Genomic DNA, 27950 nt, shown 5'->3' with positions numbered 1-27950 from the left:
TAATTTGGATAGGACTTTTGTTTCATCTATGTTTCTGAGAGCACTGCGCACCTCTTCGTTGTCTTTAGCAGTATATTTTTCTAATATACTACTTCGGGCTTGAGATGTCCGAGGAACTTCTCCTTCCTGGTTATGTTCGGGAGCTCCGACGCTTTGTTCGGAGAGGGAACCAGGGAAAACTCAATAAACATATAAATTTTTATTCATGAAACAGAAATAAATTATTATTCATTGAAATAGAGGCATGCACGTTGCCGATGCGACCTAGGGCTGCACAGTACTCTTATAGGTCGTGCCGTACTGCCAAATCGGAAGGTATAACATTCCATGCAGTCATGCGGCGCCCATCACTTGTGGTGACAGTGAAGGAGAGGGTTTCATCATGGAAACTGGAGCTGGCTTGCCAGTTTTGACCCCAGTTCCTTCTCATTTGCTGTCAGGCACCTGAACCTTTAATGGAAACCGATGCAACGTCGCCGGCTCCTCCCACGTTATTGACCAAGAAAAGGGTAATGCTTTTCGATGTGAAACTGATGCCTCCGGACCTTTGGCACGACACCCTTTAAAACACATAAATGGAGAAACTTGTTTAAGTAGGAAACCGAATAAATCAGAAGAAGATAGAAATATGAGACGCCTGCATCTAGAATTTATTTGAGGTAAAGAAAGTAAACAAAAGCCATATAATAGAGGATATCTATGTTCCCCTCACTTGATAATCTAAACTTTTAAATTTAAACTACGTCCAACTTTATTGATATAAGAAGTTATTTTTCGGTGGCAATGCATTTTTGTATAATCTATTGCATAAATCTTTATATTAGAGTCATTCCATTATGTGAATAAGTAAATAAAACCTTGAAATAAAAATTCTAGTCACCATCCACTTAGATATGGAAAAAAAAAATTGTCATGAGATAATTAATATGAGAGTTGGACATGGGTACTAGTCATTTAAAACGCACATGCCTATGCGCAATTAACATAGATCACCGATTCTTAGATGACTAGTAAGGCTTGATACCAACTTTTTTTCATAGACCCATCTTTTAAATATAATTAAAATATAAAACAAGGTAAAACTAGACAAAAAGTAGTGGCTCACATTTATATTGCTCCTAGCTACACGCATAAACATGAAAGATGTTCTAGAAAATAAAATGTACTTTTAGAATTTGAAAAACCCTAACTATGTCCATAATCCATTAGATTTTTATGTATTAATTAAACATGAAATTAGGTTAGACTTTGAAAAAAAAAAACAAAATGCATGACTCAAGTGATCAATACCTCCTGTAAGACACTTGTACCATCCCAGCTTGGTATATGGCAATTTTTTGGAAGGCAGGTTTAGAGAGATCACAATGTGCCCGCGGTACATTGTACCTGTTGAAAATTAAACTTGACTCGTTGGTAGCCGTTTTTGTTGACATTGGAGATTGGCAGGCAACCTACTCCACCTACCAGCCCACCTCCATTGAAGTTTAATTCCCACCATTTGTTGATTTTTTGGTTTTATATCTGCTATACATAGGTGTGTGTATGTAATGTATTATGTGGTGTGTTGACAGTGAAAAACCAGTGAGCGTGTGAGTGATTTTTATTTTTTGAAGTTCTCTGTATCCATTTTTAGATTGAAATACATTGTTGTTGTATTTATTTTTACTGAGTTTTAGTCACAACTAGTGACTGAGCGTTCCTCTTCACCCATCAATGGAATCAGAGAGTCCAGGTACGCTGGAATTGGCCAAACATAGGCGAACAGAGGAGAAATTCAATTTTCTTCCCACTTTTGAAGTTGCTCAAAATCCAAAATTGAGCCTACCATTGTAAAATGCGACTTGAGACGATTCCAACGGTGGAAACGATGTCTTAAATGGACTCCAGGAAACTCCGTACGCGCTCACACGCGCGTTCGATGATTTCAACGCTATTCCCACACGCCACACACGCCGACGAAGCCTCCAGCTGCTGGTGACACACGCCCACGCCCTCCGCACGTGTCTTCTTCACCCGGTGGGTGAGATCCGACTCGACCAGCAACTCGTAACCCAGATCCGTAACCCACAAACCGGATCCGTACCCGAGACTCGACCCGAATCCAATCCGCATCCCGCTGCCGACACGCGGCACGTGTAGATGCTGCCATGCTTCCTAACGGTAGGCATAACGCTGTTAAACGGCCATTAAGTTGAACCGACCAGTTTAAAAACCACTCGAAAATCCTTGTAGTTGGTTCAGTGACTTTTGGACCGGTTCTTTGCAATCCAAAACCGATTCCTAAGGTTTTTCAACCTTCTAAACACATTGGTGGCATCAGATTTGCCAAAATGAGTCTCCATTTCTCTGTTTTTATATATTAAATTCAATGACTAACGATATTGTCGAGACATCCCGGGGGCGCATGTGCCCCGGGCGGCGAAATTAAAAATCAATTTAATATTTTCATGGAAAAACATGGATATCGGAGTCGCCACTAACCTTTAGTGCGGTTAGAACACATTGTCGCGACGTCCCGGGGGCGCGTGTGCCCCGGGCGGCGAAATCAAAAATCAATTTAATATTTTCATGGAAAAACATGGATATCGAAGTCGCCACTAACCTTTAGTGCGGTTAGAACACATGATTACTACCCCGTTAGGGGTAGAATAGGTCTACATTACCAGAGTTGGGGCCGAGAGTTCGGTTACGCGAGGGGAAGGTACGAGCACCCCCTACGCGCCCGTTCTTACGAACGGTACCTAATTAATTTGAAATTATCCCTAAGTTAATCTAATAATTCTTTAAATTACTCCTTTTTATGAATACATGTAAAAAATAAATAAATAAATATATACATATATATATATATATATATATATATTCCCTCAGAGCTTAGGGTACGTGATGCCCGAAGGCTCATACTCCCGCAATAAAATCATAGGGATAAAAAATCAAAAATAATTTACAAAAATACACTCCCAAAATTTTTTTTAAATCTTATAGGGTTTTTTCTAAGTATAAAACTACTAGCTCAGGAGGTTTTCGAAATAACAAAAAGAAATATATATATATATATATATATATATATAATTAAAGAAAATAGCGAAAGTCAAGTCAAAAATGTTTTTAGAATTTTCTCTTAGTTTTCTATTTTTTTATTTTTCTGTATTTCACAAAAATTTCAAATAGCTAATAACAAAAATAATATACTACTTAAGATATAAATCATAACACGTAAATATTATATATCATAATAGTCCAATTTTCAATGATAAAACACCAAGTATTAATAATCAAATCCTAATGATATACTCTAGAATGGAAATAATCAAACCCTAAAAATTATGTACTTTTTATAAACATGTAAGGAGATAAAATGAGATTATGGACAATAACTCACATCATGGATCTATTATAAAATATACACAAACCCTAAAATATTAATGTACTTTAATATGGAAATGTTGTACATAAATATGGAAAATAAATCAAATTCTTCTAAGCCATATACAAGCCAAAGAAATAATATGCATTTTATGGAAACCCTTAAGATCAATATTTAATGGTATGGAATTCCTAAAATTAGTACACAATAACAATATAGAGACAGATTAAATAAAACACTATTTAAAACCCTAATAACGTAAAATAGTCAAAACCCTAAACTAAAACAATAACCAAAACCTTAAAGATAATATCATGAAAATAACGTAAATAATCAAGAATCATGAACATACGTAAATATTACAATCCTAAATAATAAACAATAATACACAAAATCCTTAAATATCCCATAAACAAATAATCATGATAAATATCCTAAATACGTCAAAAAGCCTAAATAATGTCTACCCAATAAAACAAACGCCCTAAATAATATGTAACAATAAAAATAAGTATATTACAATGATTACAAAAAAAAAAATACAACGATAATATAAGTACTTTAAACAAATTCCAACTATGAACATTCCACAAATAAAGAAAATTAATGTATATAAATAATACAACCAAAACCTACCATGAATATGAATACTATATATTAACAAACACAATAAAAATCTAAACTTGAGAACAAATGCCATGACAACAATAGTCCTGCAATAATAAAGATATACCGGTTAATATTCCTAATAAATGTGAAGAAGAAAACAAAAATAAAAATAAAATAAACATGACTATCAAATTAAAACACACTAAAAATCTAAACTTTTGATATAGAAACTAAAATATTTACAAGGCTACAGGTGTAAGTATGTGTATTCGTGTGTGCAGTGTGCATGAGTGCAGGGACTTACAGAGGTGGGGAGGGGTGGTCGGCCGTGACAGAGGATGGCCGGTGAGTGTGTGACGTGGTTGTAGAGAGGAGTTGCTGTGGGTTCTGCCGGACTTACAGTCAGAGACGGTGACTGGAGTTCGGCACGGTGACGGCGAACGGCGGCGAATGAGAGAGCTTGCGGTAGCGATGGAGACGACGATGACAGCGATGGTGATGACGATGGTGAGTCTCTGCATGGTTTTGAATCTGCAGGTTCATTGCGGCGGTGATGGATGGCCGGGCGTGGGTGCCGCCGGACAAGGGTACCTATGTGGTGTCGTGGCTGTGCAGAGGGTCTTCGGGCTAGAGATTTCGGCAGTATGGTGGTGGCCGGAGTTGCGTTGCAACTGGTTGGAGGATGGGGACCGTGGAGTTGGGACGGTGGCAGCAGGGGCTGTTCGCTGGTGTTGCCGGTATGGTGGCTGGCGTGAGGGGGAACTGCACGGGATGAGAGGATGGACGAGTAGGTGGCCGTGAGGGATGGTAGCTAGTTGGAGCAAGAAGAAGAAGAAGTTGAAGAAGAAGAAGACGATGAAGAAGAACAAGCAGAAGAAGAAGGTTTTTTTTTTTTTAATTTTTTTTGTTCTGCTTTGGCTTTGCCCCCCCGGCTCTGTGCGCAGCCCCCCCTTCTTATAAAAATAATTTTGAAAAAACCCTAAAAACATTTCCTTTTTTGGTTTATGGTATTTTTCTTTTTTTTTTGGAAATAATATATACTACTATTATAGAAATAAGGAAATAATAATAATAATAATAATAATAATAATAATAATAATAATAATAATAATAATAATAATAATAATAATAATAATAGTAATAACAAAGATAAATAAATAAATAAAATAATAATAATAATAGTAATAAATAAAGGTAAAAATACTAATAATAATAATAATTAAAAATAATGTTAATAATAATGAAAATAATAAATAATAATAATAATAAGAATAAATAAAATAATAATAATAATAAAATAACAATAATAATAATAATAGTAATACATATATTGGGCCTGGGTAAAAATGGGGTGTCTACACACATGATTACTACCCCGTTAGGGGTAGAATCGGTCTACATTACCAAAGTTGGGGCCGGGAGTTCAGTTACGCGAGTGGAAGGTATGAGCACCCCCTACGCACCCGTTCTTACGAATGGTACCTAATTAATTTGAAATTATTCCTAAGTTAATCTAATAATTCTTTACATTACTCCTTTTTATGAATTTATAAGTACATGTAAAAATAAATAAATAAATAAAGATAATATATACATATATATATATTCCCTCAGAGCTTAGGGTACGTGATGCCCGAAGGCTCATACCCCGCAATAAAATCATAGGGATTATAAAAATCAAAAATATTTAATAAAAATATATATATATATAATAAAATAAAATAATAATAATCATTATAATAATGAACATAATAATAACAATAATAATAATAATAATAATAATAATAATAATAATAACAATAGAAAAAATAATAATAATGGTACTAATGATAATAATAATAATAATATTAATATTAATAGTAGTAATCCCATAATGACAATAATAAATAATATTAATACGCACATATTAACAATAAATACATATTCTAAACATCATAATGGTAACATAATAATTTCACACATGATAATAATAATAATACACTATAAATAAAAGGTAATTATAATAATATTCCTAATAGTACACCCCTAATACCCTATAAATACCTTTACACCCATATGGAAATAATTGATAAAAGAGATAAACCAAATTTCAAATTAAAACATGGAAACCTGTGCACAAGTAAAGAAATAACAAAATTATGGAAATAAGGTATTGCTGAAAATAATAAATACAAGATTGTTGCCAAAATTAATACACAACCCTAACTATACAAATATTAAATACAAAGTGAGTACAATAATGACCAAAAACCCTAAGTACATAATTTATATGAAAGAAATTTCAACCCTAAAAGTACATCAAGATACAATAAATCAAAATATGAGAATACAATAAATCAAAACATGATATACAATGTTAAGAATATATAGTAGTAAGGCAGCAATTTTAAATATACCCTAATATACAATATAATAACATAACCTCAAAATACTAAGGTTACCAAGATAAATGATATTGTGTACATTAAAATGCTACAAATATGATAGTAATAAATATATAATATGTAATATCCATTATAATATTGAACATACCTTAAAACTAACATGCTAAATACACTAAAATACTAAACACAATATTACTAGATATATCAACATGCCAACCGTAACCAAAATATAAAATATGCAAATCAACTATATAAACCTAAGCATAATAATGAAACAATCTACATAATAAACCCAATAATAGCATATAACAATAATAAAACAATCTACATAATAATAATACCAACCATATGCAAACAATAGAATATTAATACTAATAAAATCAATATGATAATTAATATAATAATAACATCCAAACCATACCGTAATTTTACTAATAGTAATATACAAACCAGTAACATAAAAATAACGCAATCATGTAATTAATAATAACATACAAACTACGTAATACTAATACTAATATAATTAATATAATGACAATGCTAATATTAATAAACCAACTATATAATAATATTACTAATAATGATATATAAATCATACAATACTAATAATAACAATACACCTATGATGTGATGACAATATCAGAAATATTATACAAATCATATAATAATATTATTAATGGTAATATACGAACAATTTAACAACATTATTAATAATGATATACAAAACAACATAATAATATAATATATAAATAATAATAATATTACTATCAATAAGATACGTATAATAATACTAATATGGTTAATATTGTATATACATAAATATAACACCTGCAAGCAAGAACTGAGATTTAATAATAATAAAGCATGAATAATTGGTGTGTGCATGTGTGTGTGGCTTGCATGAAAGAAGCTTACCGCCGGGGTGGGTGCTCGGGTCTAATATTCGGAGGTTTGGGTTCAGCTTGGTGTTGATGGAGAACGGAGGTCCTGGTGCAGGCCGAGGAGGGGGCTGTGGTCTCCGGAGTTGAGGTTGTGCTAGTGTGCTGCTGCTGCTGCAGAGGAGTAGTGCCGGAGTTGGGGAGTTTCAGACGCAGGGGTTCTCGGTGGCGGCTGGTTCTGTGGACTAGCGGCGACGACGAATGGTTGGGCTTGCAGGGCTCGGCTGGTTGTGGGAGCCTGGCTGCTGGAGCTCGTGGCGGTGGTTTGCTGTGTGTGGCGTGACAGAGGAGGAGATGGCTGTGTGGCTAGAGACTGCTCTGCTACCTGCTGAAGCCTTGGGGGAATGGAGGGGGCAGCGTGAGAGACAGAGAGCAGAGGGGGGAGAATCAAGGAGGAATGGAGGATGGTGAGGATGATGGAGTGAGGGAGAATACGGTGGAGAAAGAGCAGGAGCGTGAGGATGGATGGCGAGAGAAGAAGAGGAAGCAGAAGAGAGAAACGGATCTCTTTTTTTCACTGTGCGCTGCCCCCCCTTAGAAGAGAAGAAAAGGCCTTTTTATAAAAAAAATATTAGAAACCCTAAATCTCTCCATTCCTTTTTGGTTTATGGTATTTTTCTTTTGGAAATAATATATACTACTATTATGGTAATAAGGAAATAATAATAATAATAATAATAATAATAATAATAATAATAATAATAATAATAATAATAAGGTAAAAATAATAATAATAATAATAATAAAGTGAATATGGAAATAATGTTAATAATAAAAAAAAAATAAAAAACAAAAATAATAATAATAAAAATAATAGTGATAAGAAGCCACTTATAATACTATAGGAAAATAACAATAATATAATAATAGTAATAATAATAAATTACTTATATCCATATAGGAAAATAAATAATAATAACATAATAATAGTAATAATAATAAATTACATATATCAATATGGAGAAATAATTAATAATAATAATAATAGTGAAAAATAATAATAATAATAATAATAATAATAATAATAGTGTAAATAACAACAATAGAAATCATAACAATAATGATAATAATAATAATAATAATAATAATAATAATAATAATAATAATAATAATAATAATAAATTACTTATATCAATATAGGAAAATGATTAATAATGATTATAATAGTGAAAATAAAAATAATAAAAATATTGGGTCTGGGTAAAAATGGGGTGTCTACAGATACTATCTAAGCGGTCATTCCAAATTCGATTCGAGAGAATTATGACAACTGGTCTATTCAAATGAGAGCCCTACTAGGTGCTCAAGATGTCATGGATATCGTTGAAGATGGATATAGAGAAAGCCCATCAAAAGAAGCCGAATCAACTATGTCGGATGCTCAAAGAATGACCTTGCGAGCTGATCGAAAGAAAGATTGTAAGGCGAAATCCATAATCTACCAAGGCCTTGATGAGGCCACATTCAAAATCATCGCCTCTGCCAAGGCATCCAAAGAAGTTTGGGACTCTCTCCATCGAACACGTAAAGGTGCAGATAAAGTGAAAAAGATTCGTCTTCAAACATTGCGAGGTGAGTTCGAATCTCTAAAAAAGAAATCTACTAAATCTATTGCTGACTACTATACACGAGTTATGGTAGTATCAAATCAATTAAGAAGAAATGGAGAGACTCTCACGAGAGAATTTGTGAGAAAATTTTGCGATCTCTAGATCCAAAATATGATTATATAGTTGTGACCTTGGAAGAAACAAAAGATTTGGAAACAATGTCTGTAGAAGAACCTGTGGGCTCACTCTAAGCCCATGAGCTGAAAGTCAACAGAAGGAGTGATGATAAAGTACTGGAGTAAGCCCTCCAAAAGAAGTTGTCCCTCACTGCAGATAGATACGACAAAGGGAAGACATCACAGCAAGGAAGAGGACGAGGTCAAGGATCTCGTGGAATAAATTATGGAAACTTTGACTCCAGAGGAGGTAGCAGAGGCGAAAAAGGTCTCACTAGAGGACCTATAGCAATGAGTGTTGGGGACGACAACAAAAAAAGGTTAGTAAGGAGGCTAACCTTACTGAAACTAAACATGCAGATGGAGAGTCGTTGATGCTAATGGCACACAATTCAACTCCCCAAGACCAAAGTGTTTGGTACCTTGATTCTGGAGCCAGCAACCATATGACTGGCAGAAAAAACCTATTCTTTGAACTTGATGAGAAAGTTCAGGGGGAGATCTCTTTGGGTGATAATTCTAAAATTTCAGTCCGAGGGAGAGGAGATGTTTTGATCAAATAGAAGTCTGGAGATCATGCTTACATCTCCAACGTCTATTACATGCCAGATATGAAGACTAACATACTTAGTCTCGGACAACTCATGGAGAGAGGCTATCGAATTAAAATCAATGATAAGCAGATGGTGATAATAGACGCTCGAGGAAAGCTTGTTACTCGAGTTCAAATGGCAAAGAATCGAATGTTTCCACTCGCCATCCGACATGATACGCCAAGGTGTTTGAGCGCTATCATTAAAAACAAAGACTGGCTATGGCATCTAAGGTATGGGCATCTAAATTTTGAAAGTTTAAAAAAATTGGGAAGCAAGAAGATGGTGAAAGGCTTACCCAATATCCACCATCCAAATGTGATATGTGAAAGTTGTGTTCTGAGCAAGAAACACAGAAATAGTTTTGGAAAACAAGCCGACTAGAGATCCACCATGCCGCTCCAACTAATACACATAGACGTGTGTGGTCCACTAAAACCATTTTTGAATGGATAAAATTGATACTTTCTAACCTTCATTGATGACTACAGCAAGAAGACCTGGGTCTACTTCCTGAAAGAGGTCAGAGGTATTCGATAAGTTCAAAGAGTTCAAAGCTCTTGTGGAGAAACAGAGTGGCTACCGCATCAAGTCACTCCGGTCAGACTAAGGAGGAGAATATAAAGACAAAGCTTTCCTGGAATTCCTTAGGCATCAAGAATTCAAACACAGTTCACACCAACCTACACTCCCTAGTTGAATGGTGTAGCTGAAAGGAAGAACCACACAATCCTTAACATGGCCAAAAGCATGTTAAATGATAAGAATATGCCTAAGAGTTTTTGGGCAGAAGCAGTGTTATATGCAGTCTATTTGTTCAATCAGTGTCCTATGAAGAGTCTTGATACAAAGACACCCTATGAAGCCTGGAGTACTCATAAGCCCAGTGTGAGTCATCTTAGGGTGTTTGGCTCCATAGCCTACGCCAAGATCCCAGAAGCAAGAAGGACAGAACTGGATAATTAAGGAAAGAAGTGTATCCTTGTAGGATACGATGATAGCACCATGGGATATCAACTCTACAATCCCATCAATAAGAAAGTCTTTCACAGCGGGGATGTCATCTTTGAAGAAAATGAATCCTGGAAATGGGACCAGGCTGAATGTTCCAAAGATGCAGAATTGACACTTGAAGGAAAAGAACCTACATAGACAAGAGAAGTGGCTATCGAGCCACAAGTTCCCAAGCTGTAAACACCTCCACATGGTTCACCACAGAGGAATGAAGCTCCATCACCAATAGAGCGTGAAATCTCAGACATGAGACCTAGAGGAGCTCAAAATTTGGCTGACCTGTATTAAACTACAGAACCAATAGAAGAGTATGTTACTCTATATTGTCTGTTGTTGATCAGCGATCCGGTTAGTTTTGAGGAAGCTAATAAAGAAGACCAATGGAGAAAAGCGATGGATGAGGAGATTCAATCCATCGAGAAGAACAAGACTTGGGAGTTGACAAATCTCCCTAAGGGTCGTAAAACTATTGGCGTGAAATGGGTCTACAAGACCAAGAAGAATGCTCCAGGAAAAGTTTAGAGATACAAAGCAAGACTTGTCACCAAAGGCTACAAGAAAAAAGAAGGGATTGATTATGGAGAAATCTTTGCCCCAATTGCCAGACTTGAAACCATCAAATTACTAATTTCACTTTCAGCACAAAATGGATGGAAGATTTACCAGCTGGATGTGAAATTAGCATTTCTGAATGGTTTTTTGGAAGAAGAGATTTATATCGATCAACCATATGGATATATGAAGAAGGGAAAAGAAGATAGAGTGTACAAGTTGAAGAAAGAACTCTATGGCTTGAAGCAAGCACCTTGTGCGTGGAACATGAGGATTGATGACTACGTCCAAAAGAATGGATTTGAGAAGTGTCCCTATGAGCATGCGCTATACATAAAGATGGAGACATATGGAAGCATGTTGATAGCCTGCCTATATGTTGATGATCTAATCTTAATCGGCAACAATCTAGAGATGTTTGGCACTTTCAAAAGGAGCATGGTCAAAGAATTCGAAATGATGGATATTGGCTAGATGGCTCACTTCCTTGGCATAGAAGTTGTGCAAAACAAGAAGGGAATCTTCATCTCCTAGAGCCACTATGCAAAATAAGTACTGAAGAAGTTTGGGATGGACAAATGCAACCCTGTGACAACTCTAGTTGAAACGGGATTGTAGTTGAGAAAGAATGAGCAAGAAGATGTTGACCCCACATATTTTAAGAGTCTGGTTGGAAGCTTGAGGTATTTGATGTGCACCAGACCAGATATACTCAATGGAGTTGGACTTGTCAGCAGGTACATGGAGACTCCTCACCAGTCCTACCTGAACGCAGCGAAAAGGATACTTTGATATGTCAAGGGTACCATCACCGATGGTATGTTCTATTCATCGAGAGGTGATTGCAAACTTATCGGCTATTCAGATAGCAATTGGGGAAGAGATCTTGATGAAAGAAAAAGCACAATGGGATTCACATTTTTCATGGGAGATATAGCGTTTACATGGTCTTCGAAGAAGCAACTCATCGTAACGTTGTCATCATGTGAAGCTAAGTGTGTTGCTACCAGCTCAGCTATTTGTCATGGTATATGGATTAGGAATGTACTGAAGTATATGAGATTTCTTCAAGATAATCCCACAGAAGTCTACATTGACAACCAATCAACGATTGCACTTGCAAAAAAATCCAGTTTACCATGAAAATAGCAAACATATTGATACTCGGTATCATTTTATCAAGGAGCATGTCAAGAATAAAGAAGTGGAGTTGATATCTTGCAGAATGTATAATCAGATTGCCGACATTTTCACGAAGCCACTCTGGCATGATATTTTTGCAAGACTGAAGACAATGCTCGGAATGACAAAGTTAGGAGGGTCAAGTTTAAGGGGAGATGTTGAAAATTAAACTTGACTCGTCGGCAGCCGTTTTTGTTGACATTGGAGATTGGCAGGAAACCTACTCCACCTACCAGCCAACCTCCCTTGAAGTTTAATTCCCACCATTTGTTGATTTTTTGGTTTTGTATCTGCTATAAATAGGTGTGTGTATGTAATGTATTATGTGGTGTGTTGAGAGTGTAAATCCAGTGAGCGAGAGAGAGAGTTTTAATTTGAAGTTCTCTGTATCCATTTTGAGATTGAAATACATTGTTGTTGTATTTATTCTCACTGAGTTTCAGTCACAACTAGTGACTGAGTGTTCCTCTCCACCCATCAGTACCAACCCCCATTATCATTAGGGTTCGAAGGATTTGGTGGGCAAAAGTTGGTTGCAATGACCATAACGGATTGACCAAGACACCATTGTGGATCATCGACACACCAAATCTCAAAGCAAGCCCCACAAAGTGAACCTTGGTTGAACAATATTGTGCTTAAAACTGTGTTGTAACTATTATATCCTTCTTTTACTAGGTCATCATGGCCACAAGCTCCACCTGCATTAAATATGTACTAGACTAAATTATACGCTTTAAAAAATTTGCATTAACTCTATCTATATTTGATATGTGTCTACGTGATATATATATATATATATATATATATATATATCTGTGTGTGTGTGTGTGTGTGTGTGTGTGTGTGTGTGTCTTGTATATTATAGGGAGTATAATAGTTGAGTACCCCATTGGGAGTTTTCTCCTTCATAGAAAGTGGCGTTAGCTTTATGTCAAGTATCATCTGCATTAAGAGCGTTAGGACTATGGACTAGCTAAAGAAACCCAAGTATAATAAAACCATAAATAGCCATTTCACATATAGAGACACTAACATTCAACTTAGAAAAAAAAAGGATAAATATGGAGCAGAGAAAAAAAAAATTGGTGAGAAGAGATGATAGAGTGATAGGGGTATAAATAGAAGCATGCAACATGTTATATATGGAAAATATTTGGGTCAATGGAGCATGCCATTATGGGTCAATGTGGCAACACAAAAGAACATCATAGATTCGTGACGGTCAATGAGTTCAAGAAGAATATTAATTACTACCCCTTGCATATATGTGGGGGAATAAAAAATTTTATTAGGCTACACAATTGAAATAATTAGCTTCTTTTGAGGAATGGAGGAACCTAATAATCATTATAAAATTCTAAACTAAGTCATTATGTAAGGGCACTCTAGATGGAGTCCACCTCGATCCTATATATCATAGTTTTAAAAAATCAGATTAGTGACAAACCCAGGAAACCATAGGATGAGTCAATGATTAAACTTGTGACATTTCTGTTATATATTTAATAATTGTGGAATCTTCCACATAACCCCTTTGCTATTTTTTCTTGGCTCCCCATTTTGTGTTTTTTTTTTCTTAAATATTAATAATAAATAAAATATCCTCAAGGCGGAGATAAAGGGGTACCTTAAGATGCATTTTAAAGAAAGTAAACATGAGGTTAGAAAATGGATTGTAACTCCTAGAAAATTGAGGGTATAAAAGGAGAGCAACTCCTATAAATCCATTATAATTATGGGAACCTGGTATTAACATTGAAACCAAATAAATAAAAAGATAGGTATATGACATGTTTGGATCTAACATTTTCTTTGAGGTAAAGAAAGTAAACAAAAATCATTTTCAATTATATTTTTACTCTATCTCAAATATTATTAAAATTAAAATATATTTTTATAAATGCTTAATTTTTATTTCAAAATTTTAAATAATTACAAAAATTTCACCTAATTTTAAAAATTTCAAACAAAATGTAGAAAACAATGAAAATATGCTTTCAAATTTATTATATAAATTTATCCTCATAATTATTTCAAAGGCAGTGTGAAAAAAAAAAATAATGAATTTATGATGGGGATCGGCATGTGTTGCCCATATATTTTGCAGATGTTTTAGCGCGTGGATGACCTCCGGAAGTCAACATTTCTTTCGCCGACATGCTAACACATGGAAGACCTCCGGATGCCACTTTTGTTCGTTGCTTCGCAAGAATTCATGGAGTATCTAGAAGATGTTTTCAGAGTGAAAAAGTTCCGAATTTAGATGTTGAAGCAAAACCGAGATCAAGACCCCTTGTAGGCCCCACACGGCTGGGCCTCCCCCTTTGATTATTGACTTTGTTACATTTAATATGTAGCCTTGCAAGACAACTTGCTTGCAAGTGTTGTGTCTTGTAAGTTGTGTTTAGCAACTTGTGTTTAGTTATTACTGTGTTTAGAAAATAGGTGTCTTTATTATGTTTGAAAGTTGTGGGTTTTGTTGGGGTTGTAATCTTCATTTATTTTTTCCCCTATGTAGACACCCTAATTTTTACCAGGTCTTTCTGAGAGGACCTAGCATAATAAAGTTAACTTTAAATGATATGGACCTACAAGCTCTGATTGCACAGGATGATCTGCACATGCCAAGTAGACCCATTGTAAAAGCTAGAGCCAAGAAGGTCAAGGAGGCTACGCAAGGACTAATTGAGAAGTTGCTTGAGCAAGAGTCAATGAGGGCCATGGACACTAAAGAAAAGGACTTTCTTGAAGAGCCTAAGATGGTAAATTGTCTAAAGATGTGTGAAACTGGAACCTTAAGCCAATAAGGGCTGTTTGGGGTTGGACTAAATAGTGGGTTAATTGTGTCTATTAAGCATGACATATGACTTACACATGTTTCATTAAATGAAATGGCACATGGCATGTGACTTGCACATGTTTCATTAAATGACATGACATGACATGCTTAAGGTTATGTGGGGCTATTTTATTGGGCAAATTGATGTCATAGCCGATTTTTATTGGGCGAGCTGATGTCATGGGTTTCTTTTATTTTTTATAAGTAGCAAACTTTCTGTTGTATAAGGAAAAAAAAATTTTTTTTTGGTTGAATAATCTCCAAGTGAGGTTTATTTCTCTTCAAGTTCTTTATTCAACTTTCACCAAACTTATCAAAGGGGCTACCTTTGTGGCGTTCATCCATTAATTTGATATTCTTGGTTTGTGCTTCACGTCAAGCAATAGGTCAAGGATCCACTACCATGTTGAATCTTATTTTGGGTTTAGGGTTTTGATAAATCTAATTTGGGGTCTCCAGACGTTCATTTTTGGGGTTCCGCATCATTTGGTATTAGAGCTTTGATTCAAATCAGGTTCTATCTATCTTATTTTTGTTGTTTGCTTTCAAAAATTCTTTTATTTTATAATCATTTGTTGAATCAAGTGTAATCCCAAGAGAGGGAAGGGTGAATTGGGTATTTAAAAAATTCTTTGACAATTATTTACCTCTTAAACCCTTCTTATATATTTACCAATGACTTCTTGTTACTCAATTACTAATGTGTAAGGCTATCCAACCTATATATGCAATATACACAATTTAAATGCAATGCTGAAAATAAAGAGTAAAGGGAAGAGAGAAGACAAACACAGTTTTACGAGGTTCAACTGACTTGGCCTACGTCCTCTCCTTGAGCAACCACTCAAGGATTCTCCTACTCCGCTGCTTACAAGAGATACAACTCTCTCCTCACACACCGGTTCACACACCGAACTGTGTATACAGTAATATCTGAAAAATAACACTCAAAACAACGCTTCTAACAAAAGCTTATGAGTACAAATTAATTTCCTAATACATTAACATATGATATAACTTGAAGCTCATGAATGTATGAAAACGACAATCGTTTTATGTAGGATATGCTTCAACACACAAATCCCTATTTAACCAAAACTCCCAATTAAAGTTATATTTAAAATGTTTTGGAGTATACTAGCGTTCTTGGTTCACTTTGCAAAAATACACAAATATATTTGAAGTGAACTTGTTAACAAAAACTTTGTCTTGAAATATTAAATCAATCAAAATCACAAAGTTTTATATCAAGTATTCAATCACAAATTGAGAATATTATTTTTCTGAAAATATTCCTCAATAAAATATATAGTTATAAGTACCAAGGATATTTAATCAAACGTTAATATATCTAAAATATAATTCCTTTAGAAAACACACACTTGAATCAAACATTTCAATCAATCACACAACTTAAATCAAGTAGTGATCGAGTTTAGAATAACTATATATATGTATAGGCACTTTCAAGATCAACCTTTTAATCAAAATAGGTTTTCCGATAATAAGATCAATGAATGATATATAAGTATCTTTATATGATCTTGAATCAAAAATCAATCAACCAAGTTAAATAAACTTTCTCAAGTAATGATCCTTTCAAAAAATCAATTTTTATACGAATATGCTTACTCAAGATCAAAACTTTTCTAATGATAGTCAAGAGCACTTAATGGGATGAGATGAGAAGTTCTTAAGAATGATAACTTGAAAGATCAAACCTCAACACTAGATTGAAGTACAGTTGGGTGAATGAATGCCCTTTGATTTTCGGAATGGATTTGCCCAAAGAAAATGAAAGTAGAATGAAGTGCAGACAATCAGCTCAAGTTTCTCTACAATCTTGCAATATGATGTGTTCTTCTCTTGTTGTGTGTCATGCCCCTTTTTAGGGTTTAGATATTCAGTATATATAGTGTCTTACCCTTATGATTGATCTCAGCCGTTGGATCAAAGAAATAGCTCGCGAGTTTGTTTAATAAAAAACAAGTTTTTAAGTTTCTCGCAAGTTCAGGTGCCTGAGGTCGAAAGCCCAGGCAACCGAAGTTCTTTAAGCCTCTAAAAAATCAAGTTAGAATACAGGGTCAGGCGCCTTAGGAGGTAAGTTTAGGCTCCTGAAGTGGGCTCAGGTGCCTGAGGTTCCAGGGTCAAGTGACCGAAGAGCCTCTGCCAGGTTCTGTGTTTCCCATTAATTCTTCAGGCTACCGAACTTAATCTTTAGACTCCTGAAGAAATTCTTCAGGCGACTGAGGTTGAGTTCAGGCCACCGAAGTTCCTTTTTTCTCAATTTTTCTTTTCTAGTTTAAAATTCTACTTTGCTCCTTTTCTTGGGTCTTTTATAAAACAACTTTTCCATGATTTAAAAACATTTCCAAGTCCATGGAAGTTTCCCAATGATGTACATGAAATGCATGAATCCTCAAATCATCCTAAGTTATGTTGATTCTCAAATTAAATCATATGACAATGTAAGTACATAAGTTCTAAATACCCATTCCCAAGCTGTTCTTGAACTTTTCCGCTTGCATCTTGATTCTCGTACTCTTTGAGTTCCATGGATCTGGCCAAGATTTGTAAGCTTTACTTGAAGGTTTTCATGACTCGTTGTCTTTCCATGCATGCTTAATATAGTTCCTGTTCACAAACCCCATGCATAGATCAAATACCAAGTGATTTGTCATTATCAAAAACGGATTGGACTCGTAGAGTCAACATCATTTATCCTTATTTCATACTCTTCTATCATTTGATTTACCTATCTTGTTTTCTTGTTTCCGAAATTTTCCATCTCTTCTTTAATATCATCCATCATCAAGATTGAATCTTTTGTGGTTAGAAATTGCAAGAAACACAGCAAGGTTGATTAGAGCACATTAAAAAAAAAAAAAAGCCATTTAGTGCATTCAAAAAAAAAAAAAAAAAGAGGAGGCAGCAGCTTGAAGGTTTGTGCAATTTGTGGTTGCACTTAACTTGGATTCTCCTTTGGCTTTATCTTAGTCCATCCTAAAATCTATTCAATTTATTATTCTGATTTGTATTTGAATATACCCTTGGTCGAGTTTGTTATTTAGTTCCATTGAATTTCTTCTTATTTCGTTTGCATCATTATTATTTTCTTGACTTCTTTTTGTCTTTCCATCATTGTTTTGTGTCCTGATTTAGTTGTTCTATTGTTATTTTCATTGATATCTTGTTTCTAATTCATTGATTCAATTGCCGCGTTTGGTTGGACTATTGGTTTGTTTGGGATTAGTTCATTAAAGAACTAAAAGAGAAATCTTAAGTGGTAAGAGGCACGAGTGTGTGAGCGTATCGGAGGGAAAAAGCCAAAAAAAAAAAAATTGTGTCAAAACATGAGCATTGAGTGTCATTGTTTGGAGGGTAAACTCGTAAGGGAGTGAGTGAGGAATTTTTTTTTCTCTTTAATATCCTTTTTGCAGGTTTGAATTCATGAGTAGAAAGGCGGTTGACACTAAAACTTCTTGCAAAGGTAGCGAGAATGAGAACCCTCCACAAGGCTCATTCTTCACCTTGCAAGCCATTCAATAGCAGTTTGAAAGACTCAATACAGTTTTTGGGGAGTTCATAGATAGATTGGATAAACAAGACGCTGCAATTGATGGACTGAGAAGTGGGCAATCCAATGAAAGAAGGCAAAGGCCACATACTCCTCTGATTACTGAATTTGAACATGATATAGGTAGCAATGAAGCAAGTGATGATGAACATGATGGTATGGGAAGATTTGCTTATAGAGGTGCTAGGCAAGAGCTACAACCTCGATGGGAGCGAAGGGGTCGAGATAACATCGATAGAAACATCGGAAGCATAAAAATGAAGATCCCTCCTTTTCAAGGGAAAAATAACCCGGATGTATACCTTGAATGGGAGAGGAAGGTTGAGCTCATTTTTGAGTGTCATAACTACTCCGAAAAAAAGAAGGTGAAATTGACAGCTATGGAGTTCGCTGACTATACACTGGTATGGTGGGATCAAATTCTTCTCACTAGGCGTAGAAACATGGAAAGGCCTGTTGAGATGTTGGCTGAAATAAAGGTGGTGATGAGGAAGCAATTTGTACCAAATGACTACTACCGAGACTTACACCAACATCATCAAAGCCTTACCCAAGGTTCCAAAAGTGTGGAGGACTACCACAGTTAAGGAGATGGAGATGACTATGATTCAAGCAAATATTAAGGAAGATAGAAAAGCTACAATGGCACGGTTCTTATATGGGTTGAACCAGGAAATTGTTAACATAGTAAAGCTGCAGCACTATGTGGAGTTAGAGGACATGGTGCATATGGCAATGAAAGTAGAGAGACAACTCAAATACTAAGGAGGAAACAAGCATGCTACAACAACTTCGGCTTCCCATTCCACATGCAAAACGAATTAGGGGAAATCAAAAGAAGAAAAGGTTGTTTCCAAATCCAAGGAAGAGAAGGAGAAAGACAAAGACAAAGTGGGCAGCCATGAAAAAGGTACAACTTCTTCTCAACCTAGTAGGTACAGAAATACCAAGTGTTTTAGGTGTTTGGCTACTGACCATATTGCATCATAATGCCCAAATAAAAGAGCAATGAGTATGAGAGATGATGGTTTTATTGAGACCAATGATGAAGAGATTGATCATGAGTCCATGCCTTCACTAGAAAAGTCTAGTGATGTTGAGTATGCTGTCCATGGCGAGGTATTAGTAACTAGGAGAGCTTTAAATGTGCATGTGGTGAAAGATGAAAATGAGGAGCAGCGTGAGAATATATTTCATACTCGATGTTACATCTATGATAAGGTGTGTAGCATGATCATCGATGAAGGGAGCTGCACTAACGTAGCTAGTACCACATTAGTATAGAAGTTGGGGTTGCAATGCATAAAACATCCCAGGCCTTACAAACTTTAATGGTTGAATGAGTGTGGGGAAATTAGGGTGAACAAGCAAGTGCTGACACTACAAAAAAATAGGGTTATTAGTGATGGTTTTAAACCGTCACTAATACTCACAAAACCGTCACTACTAGTTTTAGTGACAGTTCTATGAGTATTAGTGACGGTTTTCAATTTGTCGCTATACCTGCCGTTACTTATACTTATTAGTGACGAAAATTTCAAATCGTCACTAATAATCGAGTATTAGTGACAGTTTTAATCCGTCACTAAAGAACGAAGCCCGTCACTATAGATTCTACACCAGATCGATCAAAAACCGTCACTAATGCTCTATTATTAGTGACGGTTTCAAATTCCTCACTATTGCTTCATTATTAGTGACGATTTTATATTCCTCACTATTAGTACATTATTAGTGACGGTTATAAAACGTTCACTATTACTCATTAGTAGTGACGGTTTAAAAAACGTCACTATTGGCCTTCTATTAGTGACGGTTTCAAAATTGTCACTATTTGTCTATTGTTAGTGACGGTTTCAGGGTCGTCACTATTGCTTTGCAGAACCGTTATTTATGGATTTAGTGACGATTTTAAACCGTCACTAAAGACATAGTATTAGTGACGATTTTGAAATCGTCACTAATACCTAAATTGCACAATTAATAGTGAAGTGAATTTTTTTCCAATTATATTATCTTGTAAAAATCTGATTCAAATTAATTCCTATAAAAACCATAATTGCAATTCAAATTTAAGTACAAATATATTATACAACTTCAAATTCAAATACAAAATATTATACAAATTCAAATTTAAGTACAAATATATTATACAACTTCAAATTCAATACAAAATATTATACAAATTCAAATTTAAATACACAACATTATAAAAATTCAAATTTAAATACATTCCATTTGTTCAAATAAAAAAAAAAAAAAGTGGAAAGCTGCATCCGAGCTGCATTACATTGTCCTAACGTTGTCACAGTTGCAAACCCCTACAAATTAAGAAAGTTAAAAAAATTAGTATACGGTTTTTGAAAATAAATCACTACGTAGCACATATACAGGCATAAAAAATAAATCACATCAAGATCAGATTGTAGAGGACGAAATAATCCACCCTTCAATCAGTACACACCAATACAAAGAATGAAAAACACAGCAACAATGCAAATTAGGCAGCGCACACTAGCATAAAGCAACATTATAGAACTTCAAAGGTTAAGTTCAAAAAGCAGTCACGACTACAGAATTCAGTATTCTAGGAGGAATCACAGATATACATAGCCTCGAATAACTGCAGGCACTTAAGCAGCCGTGCTGACACTCAATAAACAATCTACCAGCAGCTAGAAGCATTTGCAAGCAGGGCTAGGTGATCACGTACACACACAACATCATTACAGTATCTTCACTTGACAACTAATTAGAAGAAGAATCAGAAACATTTTTAAGTTGTCTTATGCTGAGGTAATGCATTGAAGATGTAATTTGGACTGCCACCACAACCTTGAGGCTTTGAAGGACATAATGTGAAATTTAACTAGTTAGATGGAAGGTATCATGGCTAAAATAAGCTTACGTTTTGATAGCCTTTGAATTTGTAAATATAACATCATAAACATTAATTAAACTACACAGTTCTCACATAGGTGAGCCTACATTGCCAAGCAGAAAAAAAAATTGATATATACTTGGACAATTACACCGTGCTTGCAGCAGTGCCTGCAGCAATGGAATACGGTCACTGCCAAGCAGCTGCGCATGAAACAATGAGATCAAATTCTTAGATTTGATTCATTTGTTGAAACTGAAGGAAGGTGTTGTAATAAAATGAAAAAAAAAATATGATTAGTTAAGGAAAGTTAAGAAGAAACAAGGCCTAGACCCCTTGACAGTTCTTACCTCCTGAAAAGTATAGGTCTCTTGAGAATTTTTAGGAAAAGGAAAAAGTTAGGACTCTAACTTATTTTGGAAATGTGATCGCCAAGATTTATTATTATTATTATTATTATTATTATTATTGTAATTATAAGCAACCAAATCCAAACTACTAGACAACGAACTAAAACGCACATGCAAAACACGTGAAATTTTGAACTAAAATGCACATGAAAACACGTGGACCGTAAAACAGATGCGTGGATACCCGGTGCGTAATCCAAAAAAAAAGAGAAAATTTTCCAACCAGTGTGCTTAGTTATATAAGAAATGCAAAAGGTAAATGATCGGATGCCCAAAAAGTATTCACATTTGGGAGCCTCTCAATCCACAAACAACAAAATTCATCCCAAGGAACAGTAGCTTCAGCCTTCTGGACAGGCTGGCTTCCTTTACTTATAAAACAAGGGATGAATAAGCATACGTGTTATCAAGGACATCATCGAAAAAAAGGCGTCAGGCAGAATATCAATCAGACAACAACGCATCCCACAGGCTTCTCCATTCTCAAGAACACGAAACAATCCAACAATTACAAATATGTACAGAGGGTGAAAATTTCCTATGTATGTGTGAAACAATGCAATACTATTGCCAGAAGTGTGCTTCAACAAAATAATCCTTATGAAACTTGGCAAAAAGAAAAGTGCACACCTCTCAAAAATGTTTATACTACCCTATTTTAATGGTTTTGCTGGATCTGACTCACAAGATTGTTCAATACTCCAATTTGAATGGCAGGCCCAAAATCTAATTGAACAGGGATAGCTTCTTCTTCTAAGTTTATCTTACGAGATATCCCTCGCACTTTTTAATGTTTCACGGCATGTTCCTCAAAACTCGACAATATTTCTACAAATTCCTTGTAGCAGAAAATTAAACTCTTAACTTGATAATAAAATAAAATCAATTTGATAAAAATGGAACATAGTACAATCTGTGGAGGGGAAGACATCCTCCATGAATCAGCTAGAATACTTACAATATTGCTGCTTTTGAGCCTTCGAATCCCTTCGAAGGTTGGATAGCAAAATCCCCCATAAATCTCAGAAGAATGCCCCTAAAGAGAAGCAAGAAAGATGACCCTGGCCCCCTAACGAAAAGAAAGAAAAACCTTTCCCTTTGTTGCTTTCTCCCCTGTACTACCGAACCTCCTTTTGCCCATTCTCACTTTGTCATAGTTGGGACCAGTTTATTTTCCACAATGAGCCCCCCATCTATTGGGATGTAGGCCGGATGACCATTTCTATCACCCCACCCCTGCCTACAGACCTGGATTTGCCTTTGGGCATAGTTCAAGGCCCCATCCCAATCCCACCAGGTGGCTTCTGCCTCCATTCCCAAATGCATTATCCCTAAAAACCCAAATCTGCCCAGCCAGCAGATTTTACACTCAACTTTAATAAATTCTACACTACAATGAAATGCAAAAAATTGACTTTTACAGTTCTACATCTTGAAACTACAACCAGCAACCTAAACACAACAATATTATGGTTCAGCAACCTCAAGACAACAACATCACAGGGTTACAGTGTACAGTAACACTACAATCCAACAATTTCAATTGCCAATGCATCTTCATCAAAGTCAGATGAATGAAGAAGAGATTCCAAACATAGATGGAAAAATATTAATCAGGAAAGAACCATTAGCTAAAAAAAAATGTAAAGGATCATGCAACTCAACAATCGGAATCACCAAAGACAGCTGCTTTCAAATGAAGCCATAGCCCAAATTCACAAAATTGCAACACGGGCACACAGAACACAGTAAATCCTTGAAATTCATTGAATTGCATTTCACTTCCTAATTTGACTTGCAACATACTCATGCTTGAAGTTTCATATTCTGGAAAATTTAAGTCCTTTAAAGATCTCAGTAAAGCTGAAATTGAAACTTAGGATCAAAATATCCCAATTTAAATTTCAGGAAGGGAAATTTAGTGAAACTTCAGGGACTTGTAGAGAGATAAATTGCCAAATTGCCGAATGGAAGAGGATATCAACAAGGAGTCCCTGATTTATTATTATTATTATTGTACTTATAAGCAACCAGATCCAAACTACGAGACAACGAACTAAAACGCACATGCAAAACACGTGAAATTTTGAATACAAGAAATATAAATAATAAAAATAATAATAATGATAATAAGACGAGTTGAATTCAGGTTAAGCATGCATCCTTCATAAACAAACAGCAACCACCACCACCACCATTCCCCCCCCCCCCCCTCCAGAAAATAGGAAAAAAAAAAAAATAGCAAAACAGTTGCTGCAAGGTGACAACAGTTTGTTTAGACTCAATTTTTTTTTTTTATCATTGTACAAGTTGGATGTGTATCCAATCAATTTTAGCAATTAATTTTTATAAGGGGAATGGTGAAATTTCAACCTTCTTGTATAGAATTTATATTTCTTTTGCATAAACATGATTTTGGAAAATCTTACTGAATTTTTTGGAGAATGGTTGTAGTCATTCTACATTTAAGTTGATAAAAATTTTATGAGTGAAAATAAGATTTTTATAAGGTATAAAAAAAAGTCCCATTTTCATTTAGACGATTTCAGTGATGAAGTTCTTCAATTTGTTAATTTGAACAGGTGGATTTGGTACTAGAATTCGTAGAATTGAAATATTTGGATGGACTTTTTCAATGTGTTTTGTCCTTGCATATGATCAAAATTTCATGGTAAAGTTGGGGCTTTTTGCATTGGCAGCTTCTCACTCAGAAAGATATCCTCTCATGCAAGGTAATATTTGTTTGAGAGATTGGGAGATAATAAAAATAGCATCATTAATTGCCTAGAGCAGGGCCATACAGGAGTAATATTTTACACCTACAATAGATTCATATTTTTATAAAGTACAGATACAAAGTTCTATTATACCATTTGTCATAGGGTCTAAGTTCACTGCAGAAAATTCAACACTGCAATGGCACCAAGTGGCACACATGGTTAAGTCAATTTCACAAACACACAAATTCATTGGTTAAGTCCTGCAATAGCAATTGAAACAACTTTCACAGGCCAACAGTAATTACAAGAGCAATGCCTCCCAAGCTTTTCTTTTATTGAAAGACAAGGTTTACACACTCTTAACATGTGTAGGAACACCATGCATGAATTACCCTTGTGTCCCATGCCACGTACATGATAAATTAATACATAGTTGATGCCCACAACTGCCTAGGGTCTACAGTTGACAACACCAACTGCCTAGGTAGTGATAGACACATCCAACATTTGCCAACAAATCTAAAACAAGTTATGCTTACAATTATGTGGCTAAAAACATGCTCAAGTGTCAACACACAAAATTTCCCCCCAGCCAAGCCTGTCTGCTAGCCTTACAAGAAGAAACTCCCAAGTAACTGGCCAGCCAAGTCAACATGTCAAGACTGCAAACATTTGACTGACCCTACATGCTACTTATGGGTCAACACTTTGTGTCAAGCATGGTTCCCTTTAACCATGAATAATTTCATGTCCCAACATCACCATGTCAATAAGGCAGTTGACATAATCGAGTTAACCATCCAACCATGTCAACCAAAACCAGTCACCATAAGCAACCCTGTCAAGGACCATGGCCCTAACCATGTCCATCTCTGACCATGTCAGCCAAGTCATTAGTTCTTCTAATGGTAAATTGTTTCATCTAAATATTCCTTATTGATTCTTTTGATTCAGGTTACAATTTTGATTTCTTATGGTTGCCTATCATACTTATTCAAAAAATAAGGATAAAGTATTTATTCTAATTGAAATCCTCATGCATTTTCTATTTCAATTAATTGTCACTAGTTTTTACATACCTTCTAATGAGAGAAAGACACCCAAAAAACCCCAAGGATAACTTAAAAAAAGGTAGTTCTCAATAAAAACTCACCAAAGTCAAAGAAAAACCTCTCAGATAGCAATTGATCCCTACAGAAGCACAATATAGGGATCCTCTTGTTTGATATTCTATGTATTTGAGTGGACCAATATAGTTGCACATAGAATAACTTCTTGATCATGGAAAAATTTTAGTGAACATTACTTTTTGTGTACCAGCTGAACTAGCCAACACAGATTCAGAGTTCACAGCACTATTTTTGAAGTCATATTAGGCTCACCAATGCCTCAAACTGTCACTGTTTCTAAAGGGGGAAAAGAAACTGTTGACCCTATGGGTCACGCCCGGTTTTTATTATGAAAGATACTCATTATATATCTAATGGGTGTTTGAGAATATGTGCAGGAACCAAAACTGTCAAAATCATAATATACATGCACATGGAGAAAATGAAGAACCAAAGACAAATCTTTTATTAAGTGTTGTAATATATATATTCCTCGTGCACATTTGGTCTGTAATAGTAAATTAGGTTATTTGGCTTGTAATAAGCACACACAACACATGCATGGTTTAATCTGTAAGCTCAAACCAAATAGTGACCTATAAATGACCTTAGGGCTTTCCCTTCGGTCGACCGACACTAAACTTTTTCGGTATCTCTATTTTGGACCCAAGTGATCCTAGGACACACACATGTACACATATGATTGTTAGACACTTAAATAGGGTTCGTATGTCTCAAAATAGGACCGAAATGCACACTTGGTGCACTTTCGGTCAACCGACCCTTGCAGTTCATTCTGCCTCGGTCAACTGAACCCAAGTCCTGATCAACTATTAACCAAGGTCCTGGCTGACCGAGACCTTATAGTTCATTTGACCCCGGTCGACCGAACCACTTGGGAGTCAACATTTTGACCTCCCGGTCGACTGAGAACTTTTGTTCTCCAACTACCTGGTCGACCGGAGGGTTCTCGGGAGAATTCCCAGCCGTCTGATCGACCGAACCAGGCATTTCAAATCGGCCTGGTCAATTGAACCTCGGAAATTTAGGAAATCGCCCACTTCCAGTCGACCGAACCCTCAGTTGATTACGCATCAAAACTGCGTAATTGGGCATTGTTATCCGGGCTTTACGGTTTATATTTTTAATTAAATGTCCAAAATTATCCAATATTTTAATAAAGTACCAAAATCATCATTCTTGAACTTTATTGCACTATTTATGAAGTTTTGGTATTTTTTTGTCGCAGGAAAATTCCCGGGAACCAAAACCAACACCTGTTTGTATTTCATGCATAACTTCTCTGTCCGAGCTCCGATCGAGAGGATTCAAATTTTTGGAGAAATAGAAAAGGATTATCTACAACTTTAATGTTTTGAGTTTTGTGAGATACGGGCTCCAGAAAAGTCATATTTGCGATGAACAGAGAATGAAAAAAATGAAAAAAAAAATATAACAATCCAGGTCGGGTCTCCCATCTGGGTCAATCCTCTCCATCCGAGTCTAGGGCAACCCCTCCTATTTAAGCTCCCTTCTTCTCCTATGCAGGGTGTGCCTCCGGCACCCTTCTCTCTCCTTCAAACTCTCCTCTCTTCTTCTCCTTTTCTTCTTCTTCTTCTCTTCTCTTTACTTTGATTTATTCTCATCTTCTCGCTCTTTCTCTATTTCTATTTGTTTTCTTTTTCTTCCCCTAAGCTCTGCAAACCTGAGACTCAGTCCTCCCTTCTCTTTCAGTCCTCTTCTTCTTCCTTTAGTCAACAATTCCAGCCGTGGCAGCCCCTGTTCTAGCACCTACGACTCCATCACAGCAGCCACGGTCGAACACAGCACCAGCAGCTCCTCTGCTCAACCTGCAGAAGACCACCACGACCCCCTACTGCTGCCATCAACAGCAACACCACAGCAGCAGCTTCTCCCCTTCTCCTCCTCATCCAGCTCTCCACGCACCAGCCCAACCTTCACTCCAGCTCTCCACCACACAGCAGTCCTAGCAGAGCATAGCAGCTCCAGCAGATCAGCAAATCTCCTACGGCCTAAAACATTCAT

At 35.7% G+C, this 27950-nt stretch overlaps 1 pseudogene; it reads right to left on the bottom strand.

Moving 5' to 3' along the window:
- Positions 1–264: 264 nt before the first annotated feature.
- LOC131145866 (expansin-A8-like) lies at positions 265–27950 on the bottom strand (annotated as a pseudogene).

This window comes from Malania oleifera, chromosome 13 (genome assembly GCF_029873635.1).
Source record: "Malania oleifera isolate guangnan ecotype guangnan chromosome 13, ASM2987363v1, whole genome shotgun sequence".
Classification (NCBI taxonomy): domain Eukaryota; kingdom Viridiplantae; phylum Streptophyta; class Magnoliopsida; order Santalales; family Ximeniaceae; genus Malania; species Malania oleifera.
Note: the sequence above shows the minus strand (reverse complement) of the source record. Positions and strands in the feature narration are given on the sequence as shown.